The sequence below is a fragment of the Pyxicephalus adspersus genome, chromosome 3 (genome assembly GCF_032062135.1).
Source record: "Pyxicephalus adspersus chromosome 3, UCB_Pads_2.0, whole genome shotgun sequence".
NCBI lineage: Eukaryota > Metazoa > Chordata > Amphibia > Anura > Pyxicephalidae > Pyxicephalus > Pyxicephalus adspersus.
The window spans coordinates 47,674,032-47,684,945 of NC_092860.1; the positions used below are offsets into that span (position 1 = coordinate 47,674,032).

The 10,914-nt window shown below is 41.2% G+C and overlaps 1 long non-coding RNA gene across 1 annotated transcript; it reads right to left on the reverse strand.

The window, feature by feature from the left end:
- Positions 1 to 3,987: 3,987 nt before the first annotated feature.
- On the reverse strand, positions 3,988 to 7,857 carry LOC140327706 (uncharacterized). The gene is made up of 3 exons (XR_011920082.1): positions 7,757 to 7,857; positions 5,729 to 5,789; positions 3,988 to 4,115 (listed from the first exon to the last, which is right to left on the reverse strand). It is a non-coding gene; the product is annotated as an uncharacterized lncRNA (long non-coding RNA).
- Positions 7,858 to 10,914: the final 3,057 nt, after the last annotated feature.

A 10,914-nucleotide genomic window follows, 5' to 3' on the forward strand; every position in this document is an offset into this window, starting at 1 on the left:
AATATGAATCATAATGTCATTGTGGGATCCCCGGACCGTGGGAACTCTGTATTAGCTGTAACCTCAGGCAACACCAGGGCAATAGAGGTTCAATGGGGATATGTATCTCCATTCATCACCGCTACTGCTCTGTGATTGGCTGGGGAGAAGAAAATATATATATACACACCTATCACATGAATATTAAAGGGGACCTGTCACATGAATATTAAAGGGGACCTGTCACAAGAATTTTAAAGAGAGCCTGTCACAATAATGATGTGAGAAGTGCTCTTTAATTTTAATGTGACAGGTGCTCTTTAATATTCATGTGACAGGTGCACTTTAATATTCATGTGACAGGTGCTCTTAAATATTCATGTGACAGGTGCTCATTAAGGCTAGGTCTACATGAACAGTTTTAAAACCGCATATAAATGTTCCTACCACGTTTATATGCGTTTATCCACTTTTACAAGCGTTTTAAAGCTTAACTTTAAACCTAAAGCCAATCACAGAGCACTAGGGGTGAATGGAGAGCCCTGACCTCATTTAACCCCTAGTGCCCTGCAATCCCTCACTGTCTGGAGGAGTCTTATGGCTGTGCTCATGTTATGATTGCAGCCATGGGAATCCTCCTGTCATTGGGATAACCTGAAAAAAAAAAAAAAAGTTTGGTTACACAAACACACACACATTTAATAAAATAATTTATCATTAAAGCCTCGTCTAATTTTTTTTACACATATTTTATCCCTTTCAGGGAATGAGTAAGGGGTTTAATGAACCCCTGTACTCATTCCCCAGGGTGGGGTGGTGAAGATCTGGGAGTCTCCTTGTTAAAAGGGGGCTTCCAGATTCCAAAGACCTACTAAAAAAAGTATTAAAGCCCCCATTGTTTTCAAATGGAAGCTTTCATAAAAAGCTTAAAATTGCTTGTAAAAGCCTTCATTGAGTTCAATGGGAGCGTTTTCAAGCGTTTATCCTGCATTTTAATTTTTTTTAATGTTGCAAGCAGCGTTTAAGATAAAGCTCAGAGATGTGCCTGAAGGAAACGTCCTGCAGTGGATTAGCCCATTGGAATTCATGGGGACTTCAAACATGGGCTTTAAAAGCCTCAGGTTAAACACTAGGGAAACAGTTCATGAAGACTAAAGCTGCGTACACACATCCAATAATTAACGTTAGAAACGACCGACGAACAACCGATTGGCAAAAATCATTCTAAAAAAGATGACCAATGACGCTGACGAATGAGGATTGTCGTTGGAAATGAATGGATTTCTGATTGGCCGTCGATCGTTCACTATCTATCGTGTGTACAATCGTTCAGTGATCGTGCATGTTTCTGCGGTACACTTTCTCCTTTACATGTCACTCCCTGCATTGTTCAAACAATTGTATCTAGCGTGTGGACACTGTTGGTGGATTATATATGAACGATCATATTGTTATAGCATGTACAGAATTGTGCACAATATGATTGTTCCAAGTATAATCGTGCAAAATTGTTGATCGGTCGTAATCGTTCGTTTTCTAACGATAATTATTAGAAGTGTGTACCTAGCTTTAGCCTAATATTGATGTGACAGGTGCTCTTTATTATTCCTGTGAAGTAAAGGCGTATGTAATAGTGTTATGTATCCTTTTATAATGTATCTTTTTATTTTGTATCTCTTTACATGTGTTTGGAGGCTGTGGAAGCTCTACACAGTCCTGAAAATTTTTTTCCCCTATTGACGGACATGTGAGGACATGGGGCAAGGAACTCTGGGAAGACGGGATGACCCATAATGCCATGCATGCAGCCAATCAGCAGCCAGCCCTGTGATGTCACAGCCCTATAAATAGCCTCAGCCATCTTGGATTAAGACATTTTACAGCGTACAGAGTGCAGGGAGAGACATGTGCAGGTGCTAGGGAAAGTGATAAGAAAAACCTAATCAAAAAATGATTTATAAGTGCAGGGAAAGGATAGGGATGAATCATTTCACAGCGTCTTAGTGCAGGGAGAAACGTCAGAAGGCGCTAGGGACAGTGCTAGAAAAGCGATTTACAAGTGCAGGGAAAGATTATTTGGGGATCCAAATAGCCATCATACAGCTCTGTCATTCCAGCAAATTATATATCCAGAAAAATATATACGCAGTTCACTGTTGCAGTTATCTGTGGTGAAAGCATTTAGTGACATATTTAAGTACAAAAAGAAAAATATATATATATACGCAGTTCACTGCAGCTGGTATTTGTGGTAAAAGCGTTTAGTGGCCTATTTCTGTAAAAAATAAAAATATTTTCGTTGCTTTTAGGTGTGTTTTAATTTGCTTTTATATTATTTAGTTCAAGTAAAAGTATGTCAGACAGAAAAGTGGCAGGCCATGCAAAGAGGAGTGGCAGAGGCCTAAATATTTCTGGCGCAGGCAAAGGTTGCAGCAGAGTAAGGGGACGTGTCAGCAGAAGTCGCAGCGAGAGGCCTAAGCTCCCGGTGTCACCCAGCAGTCGTGTCTTGACCAGCAACCCAGCGATTCTTGATTGGTTAACTCGGTCATCCACTTCATCCCAAGAGACATCAGACACCCCCAGCCAACAGTTGGTGGGTTTGTCAGATACAATCCTTAGTTGGCATGGCCCGGGAGCAGGCCCTGTGCCCTCACCTATCCTCAACCTGCCTCTGTCCTTTGCTGTTCCCTCAGCCACAGAAGTATTGCATGCTGGGGGCTCAGCTCCACTATACAGCAAGGACGAGCTAATAGTAGACAGTCAGCAGCTACTGCCCAGCCACGATCTGGAGGAGATATCCGCTGCTTCCTCCGCTGGGCAGGCAAGTAGTTATGAGGAGAGTGATGTGGGAGGTGGTGTAGCAAGCGGTCAGGCTCCTGACCCAGAGACCGTTGAGGAGGACATCAGTGACGTGCATACACTACTCGATGATGATGAAGCCTATTGCACTTGGGCGCCAGGTGAAGAAGGGGCTTCATCATCAGGAGAAGAGGGTGGCAGCTTGCCCATGAGGCAGCGGCTGAGCCAGCAAGGTGGTAGTATGGCTGGTAGTCAGCAGGGTGGTAGCAATGGGAGGTCGAGAGCCAAACATGCCCGGGGTCATTGTGCCACTCTGTTGCCAGTAATCCCCGTGGTAAATTTTCTGACACCTCCTGCTCCTAACCCAAAAGTTGCAAGGATCAAGAAGCCCCACTTTCACGGTCTGTATTCATACTGAAAATCAAGATCAAGCGAGCTTTTACCCTTCTGCTCCACGAGAGGTTTGTGTGCTCCGTGAGCTCGCCTTAGGACACCCGCGTTACCGTTTAACAGGTGTTACCGCCCCAGTCAAACTCCCCACCTGTCACTGTCCTTGGAGCGAGTCGCACCCAGAGCGCCGGGCGCTTGGAGCCAGAAGCGAGAGATCTTCGGAGTCATGTCCTTGCCTAATGCCACACATCAGATGCCAAGTGCTCCTTCTTTCACCCACCTTCGCCAGCGGGTAATGTATTGTCACCCACAGCCCCAGTCTGTCACTGAGTCACTTTGTGGTCTCCTGATGCTGCTGCTGCAATCTCCACACTATATCACCTTGCCACTCTGTGGTATCCTCCTGATGCTGCTGCTGCCACCTCCAGACACTGTCATTGCGCCACTCTGTAGCCTCCTGATGCTGTCGCCAACTCCACACTCTGTCATTGTGCCACTCTGTGGCTTCTTCATGCTGCTGTTACCTCCAGACACTGTCATTGTGCCACTCTGTGGCCCCCGCCTGATGCTGCTGCCACCACCGCAGTCACCCTATCCACTCTGTCGGGGGGGCTCTACTTGTATAGGCGGTTAATAGAACAGGTTCTGTGGACATCTTTGTGAAATCAGCTGACGAGGGTGTAAAAGGAGTGCGCTTTATCTTGACGCTAACATGGACCTGAAAAGCTGAGTTCATACTTGAGTCAGTTTGGCCCCATGACTGCTCAAATAAGTGAAGTGTGCAGTTATTCTAATAGCGACGCCGGTCATCTGCATGTCTGTTTATGAAAAGCTTGGTGTATCTTACATCTTTTAAAGGCTTCTGTACTTTTGTCACCGAGTATGATGCTACCAATTGACGAAAGGTGGCAATATGTTGGCGGGCTTGAAAACGGAACATGGCTCCACTGTAAGATAAAAATGAACATAAATGTTTACATTGTAGGATCATAAGAGTACAGTTTAGCTTCATAGAGCTCCAGTTATGTCAATTTTTTTTTTTTTTTTTTTATTAGTTTTGGATAAAGTGGGAAAGGCCTATGGTTGGCTCAGTGGCTAGCACTCTCACCTTTGAAGCACTAGGTTCAAATCTGGGCCAGGACACTATCTGCAATGAGGTTGTATGTTCCCTTTGTGTTGAAATGGGTTTCCTCTCAATCCAAAAAACATGCAGTTATTTGACATTAGACAGTGCTAAGGACATTAGATTGTGAGCCCCTTGGAGGGACTGTTAGTGAAATGACAATGGACTTTGTAAAGCACTACCTATAGTCAGTACTATATAAAAATACACAAAAAATGCCCGTATTGATTTTAATGCTACCTAGGCAGAAATTTGCTTTCTGGACCTGATTTCTAGAAAAACTTGATTGTAAAAAGTTTTCCCAGAAAGAGAAAATCAGCAATAGGAACACAAGCAACAATAAAAAGCTGGCTGAGGTTCTCACCTTCCCCTTACAATGAAATGCCTTTTTATTTTTGTCTGTTTTGCTACAGCAGTAAAAACTTCATAGGAATTCTATTTTTCACCCACAATAGCCAACATTTTAGATAGCAAAATTAAATAGGTGTAGAAAACATGCACTCTGTGTGCCATTTATTGCTAATCGCTGGCCTCCTCTCACAAAAAAAAAAAAAAAAAAAAACTGTTCTTAAACCTTCCCACCCCATCCTGGCACTAAGCTATAGTTAATATAAATGTATATGCACCTCTAATATTTGCCTTAATCACTGGCAAATCACTGTCTCCATCACTGGCAGAGGCATTATGGGAGTCAAGTAAATCAGGTATGTAAAAAGTGAGAATAGTGGGTTTTTAAGTGAAAAGTTAGCTGGGCTTGGCAGATCTTCCACCCAGTGAAGGTAACATTGTGAATGCCTTAATTCAGGGGCTTTCATGGTGCTCATAAAGATACATCTTGCATTACCAAAAGTGGGACATCTCCAGGTATGGATTCTGGGCTGAGAATAAGTCCTTGTTGGAGACTAGACATCGGACTTGTTATTGCTGAGGGAGTGAAAACGGAGACAAACTTATACAGTGAAGTTTAGTTCCACTTTACCCCAGACTTCAAAAAAAAAAAAAAACCAAAAAAAAAAAAAAATCCATCTTGCCTCACACATGTTCCACAAACTCTTGCATTATCCTGATATAAGTTTAAAGAGATGCCTATTCTATTTCTTGTAGATGGTGCTGGCTAGGATAGCGGTCTGTAGAGAGTTGTGAAAGTTTGTGGTACAAGGAGGAAGAAATAAGATTTTAATGCTACAATACATTGCAACTCACTTATAACCTTCTGATCGATCACCTACATTGAGGTGCAACCAACAATGAACTGTTTGGGAGGTCATTACAGAGGGGAAGAGTGGAGAGGTTTTTTTAAGTAGGAATCATGTTTTCACTAGCTGCCCCAGTTGGTGGCTACCTTGTTCCTGGTGGATATGTTTTATCACTACATTAAAGTAATTCATAATAAAACAAAACTTTAAAATGATTGTAATATCTTTAACTCATATTTACCCTTCAAGAAGCAGTGAAGTCCAAATATATCTCACTTGTTTTTTTTCTTCTGCCAAAATCCCTAAAGAGGAATAAAAATAAAACATTAGGGGGTCTCAGGAACTTGTTTTAGGGGATGCTGCTGATTCTGGATAGAGGTCTCAAATCCCTGGGACATCACTACACTAACAACTTTTTTTTTATATTTAAAAAATTATGCAACTATAAACCTAAAACCATTTCTCTGGAAAAGGTTAGCAACTGACAGCAATATGCCCTCAATGAATCCTTGTTTTACAACAATATCTAATCTTTAGAATTAAAAACAATGGATGTACACTTGCTGATTTTGCGTGTGTTCTGTGCTGCCTCTACTGACCACAGCTCACATGAAGATTTAGTGAAATTTACAATGTGTGTAATTTTTCAACATCATCTCACCCGGACAATATGATAATTTGAGACATAGCACATTTTCTATGTAATCTATTACACTAGATACCCAACAGATATTGGTACAATTTTTTAACCAATTCAATATTTCTTCCTTATTGCTAATCAAACACCCAGAAGCCTAAAAAACATTGCACATATGTGCTTATTCTGTCCTTTTAATGCCTTTTATCAAGTCAGTAGGATGCGATATATTGTTTGCACATACAACACAATATGTGTACTTTCAATCAAGTTTTACCAACACATTCCAGAGTTTATAAACCATAGTGGAAGAAAGTTATACATTAAGCCTTTTACACATGCAAGTTAATCACAATTTTAAAAAATGCCAGAATTATGACAAATAATCAGTGTTAGGAATGAATCAACATAAAATACCCTTACATGAGAGTGTATAGATGTCACTAGTCAGTGAACAATCATGTGCAGAATGATGTAATTTGCACTGCATGATGTATAAATGATCATAATGATCTAAAGTCAGTAGAACTGTGCCAACACCAGCAAAAAAGCAGATTGTTAAGGAATTATTGTTCATCTTCAACAGTTGTTTGTCAGGCAGGTGCACACAGAACAATAACTTATCTAGTATATGTGCAAAGCTTTAGCCCCTGGTAGAACAGCATAATTGCTGCCATGGGTGCACAGACACTCACTGATCCTTGAACTGACAGCACAAAACACAATCAATGCAAAGGGTTACTTTTATACTTTCTTTGTGATGCTAAAGAAATGCAGTTAAATCATTAGACATCAAACAGGAAAAATGTAATTCACTGGTGAGGCATTAATGTTCCCACTGCATTTTACAGGAAAATGTATCACTGCAAAGCAAATTACCATTTTTCCTGCAGATGGCCATAGCATAATAAAATGTCCTATTAAATGATGCTGCATGGAGTGCTCCATGTCAGGGGCTGGGGTAGCACACAGTACTATGATGGGTCAGATCACATATTAAATTGAGAATGGGAGGGCTTTCATTGCAAAGTCACATTACTTAAATATGGGGAACAGAGCTATTGATGCAATTTGAAGGTGAGCATGGGAAAGTCCTTCAATTTACAACCCCCTGAGCTAGTGTTCCTGCAGAGGCTGCTAGGGGCTCCTTGAGCAAGGGGTAGGTTGTACCTCCCAGGTCAGTTTAACAGATACCAGTTATCTTTTTGGCTACCTGTAAGGGTGACATTTTCACACTGGACCCCAATGTGAGAGGTATTCTTCCTAAAGACCATCACACTAATGTATTGCATGTTATAAATATAGCAGGCATTCTCAGAGACCCAAAAGTTTTTTTAAGATTTCCCCCATTGGGCTCCCTAAATCCTGCTTACAGTGTTTAAAAATACATCTATATTTGAAATGTTTGGGGCAGAATTGAATAACAATTGCTTTTTCAAACAAACCACACCAATCTGGAAACAAATTCCCCATTCACTTATGTAACTATGAATTTTCTAGTCCCAACACAGGTGACACTACACAGAACAGTAAAAGAAATATGCAGCATCTTTCTAAACTTTTACGGCCTGCATGTGCAGCTCAGTGAATTTTTACAGACAAACAGGTGATCAGGCCAGGTATTATACTTACCTCCTCCTTGTCTGTGCTGGCAGATCTGATCCTGAGTGTACCTGCTTTTCCAGGTTTAATATGCATTGCCCCTCCCACGGGCCAATCAGGCTATAGTTGCTTGATAGACCCTGGCTTTACTTTGATTAGACACAGGACCAAGTGTTTGGGCAATGTGTATCCAGACTAATGCTGAGCTTCTAGATGAGCTGAAATGATTCCTGCTCAGCTGCTGTCTGATCACCTGTTTCCCTGTTCAGCTCTTGTTCTAACCCCTTGTTGTCCAGTCTGCTATTTTCCCTGTCAATATACAAAATAATTGAATACCCTCCAACAACTTGCTTAAATCTAAAGTTGTTTTCATCCCAAAGAAAGCCATGTATGCCAATTTTATTTAAATTCAGAATGTTGGTACTTTTAGAGTCTGAAAGAACTCTTTCCACTTAGTTAAAACATTTTTTAATCAATGACAAATTGGTTTTACACACACATATATATATATATATATATATATGAAAAATAAAAACATTTAAAACATTTTGCGTTAATCTCTCCATGCTATTTTCCCTGCCCAGTTCTCTTGTGCAGTTTCTGTCTTGCTGTTCCTGGTGTCCCTAGCATCTTTCTGTGCATTCTGGTGCTTTCTGTGTCTCTTCGCCCCCCAATGCCCTATGACTCTGTGTCACCCGTGCCCCATCCTAGCTTGTGGTACTTGACCCCTGGCTTGCGTCTTGTGGCCTGCCTGGACCCCAGCTCATCTGCAACTACTCTTATGTCAACTGCTTTTGCACTTGGAGCTGTTCTTCCCACCCTGGTGTTCCCAAGGACTTCAATCTGGTATCAGCCTGAAGTGCAACATCCTCCCCTTTAAAGGCTCTGGAGAAAACCAGGCTGATACTAAGGCTATGTATACATGTGCAGTTCTTGCTCGATAGGAACCCTGTGTCAAAGGAGAAGAGCACAGTGGGGTGCCAAAATTACAGGTGTGTGCACAGCCTTAGATTCTGCATCTTGGACCTTCTTTGAGATATTGCCATCATAGAGCTATACATAGCTATACAATTAGTGAAAATGGACCCCTAACTAGACAAAGTCCACATGTGCTAATGTGCTTTGTGTGTTTTTGTCTCTTTATACCAACGAGTTTCGCCTAATGGCTTCCTCAGGGGATTTTTCAGGAGACTTACACTAAAAGAAATAAAAAAAATGCGTCAATAGGTAACACCTATAAAAAAACAATTGTATAACAAATTTTCATACATAAGAAAACCTATTTTTTGATAATTTTTATACATAATGATAAGTTGATAAGGTGTCCTTATGGTATACAGTATATTATTAGATAAATCTTTCTAGTACCTAAACAAAACTTGCATACTATGAAAAAAACATATCATGTAGTTAACCATTGATTAGACCATATTCCAGCATTCCTCATAACCAATTATAAAAGAGGGTTTTTAACTGTTCACTTACTTATGCTTTAATGTTTCTGGGTATGTGAGGTGCAGAAACAACTTATATAGGTGGGGGTTTTTGTGCCCAGGCTTTTCTAGAATGTTGTAATAGTCACCTAATGAGAACAGTTAAAACATATAATATTGAAACACTGTCCAGGTTCTGTGATCGTATATTAATCTTCCGAATATGAATAGGAGCATAGAGTGGTGTTGAAGTACTCACTTGTAAATTGCTATGTTGAAATGAAATGATGTTCCAATGGGTGTATGGTTTTATACAAACAGTTCAACTGAAAGGGGTGGAGAAAGTTATGAATTTTTATGTCCAAATAAATATGGCAGAAGAGGAATTAGTATTATATGTAACTCACTTTTCAGATGATAAGAGTGCAAGAGGTCCAGTTAATAAGGGCCACTTTGCATCCAAGTAATTCAAATGATAAAAAAGGGAATACGTGTCAGTATTAGAACTGTGTATAGGATGGTGAATATATGAGAAGGAGCTTACCTTATTATAGAGGACAGGCTTGAATGTATTTATACACATAACATGAGGATTGAGATCACGTATACAATCTTACATTGCTCATGTGCGAACTGGGCCGCACAGAGTGAATGTATGAGAAGCAGCTTACCTTATCACAGAGGAAAGGCTTGAGTACAAAGGGTCTACCAAGTGGCTGCCAGAGAGGGAGCTAGTTTGCTTCTACCTGTGTATTATTACACATAACATATGGAATGAGATCACTTATACACTGTTGCATAGCGCATGTGCGAATTGGCGCGCACTCAGTGAATTTATGAGAAGGAGCTTACTTTATCACAGAGGAAAGGCTTCAGTACAACGGATATATCATGTGGCTACCAGGGAGGGAGCTAGTTTGCTTCTCCCTGTTGTGACATGAGTGTCACTAAGAATGTCAGGGAAAGTGTTAAAAAGGCTCCAAGGAAAGAGAGTGTTAACAGATTTCTAGGAAGAAACCAGGTTCTTTGGGGCCCTGGAGCCGGCCAAGGAAGTGAAAGGGTGGGTTCCTTGGCCCAACCCAATCCTGACTGGGATATATGCACCTGCACTCAGGTGTAAGGTGAGGCTGGAGCGAGCCAGAGGGTCTTACGGGGGACAGGGGGCGCCCGCTTTTGGCGGTTTGACACCCCCTTTTTACTGGATGCTGCACTACTTACTAGCCCAGCTATCCCCTGTTTAGCCATCTGTTTTTGGGATGGCTAAGACCCATGGTTATCCCGGGAACCATACCTGAGACCCCATGGGCGAAGCCTGATCTGATGGTGAAACCTCCATACACAACCTTCTCCTTTTGAAATCTCTGAACTTTCTGGCTCTCACTAAAACTTGGCTTTACTCCCCTGACCCTGCCTCTTCTGCTGCTCTCTCCTATGGAGGCTTGCACTTTACACATACCCCTAGACCTGGCAACAAAGTAGGGGGTGGTGTGGGTCTTCTTCTCTCACCTAACTGTACTTACAGAGGCCTTCCTACCCCACCCTCTCTAATTTTCATCTAATTTGAAGTCCACTCTGGCCGTCTCTTTAGCCCCTTACCCAGAACCTATGAAAATATAGTTTCTGGTGCTTCTTTTGGTATATAAAGGGCTCTCTAAGGCCCACAGGTTTAGCAATGGATTTAAAGGAATCACAAAACGATTTAACAAAATCATTCCATATAATATGTAAGTGGTGTAGATTTAAAATGATTTCACA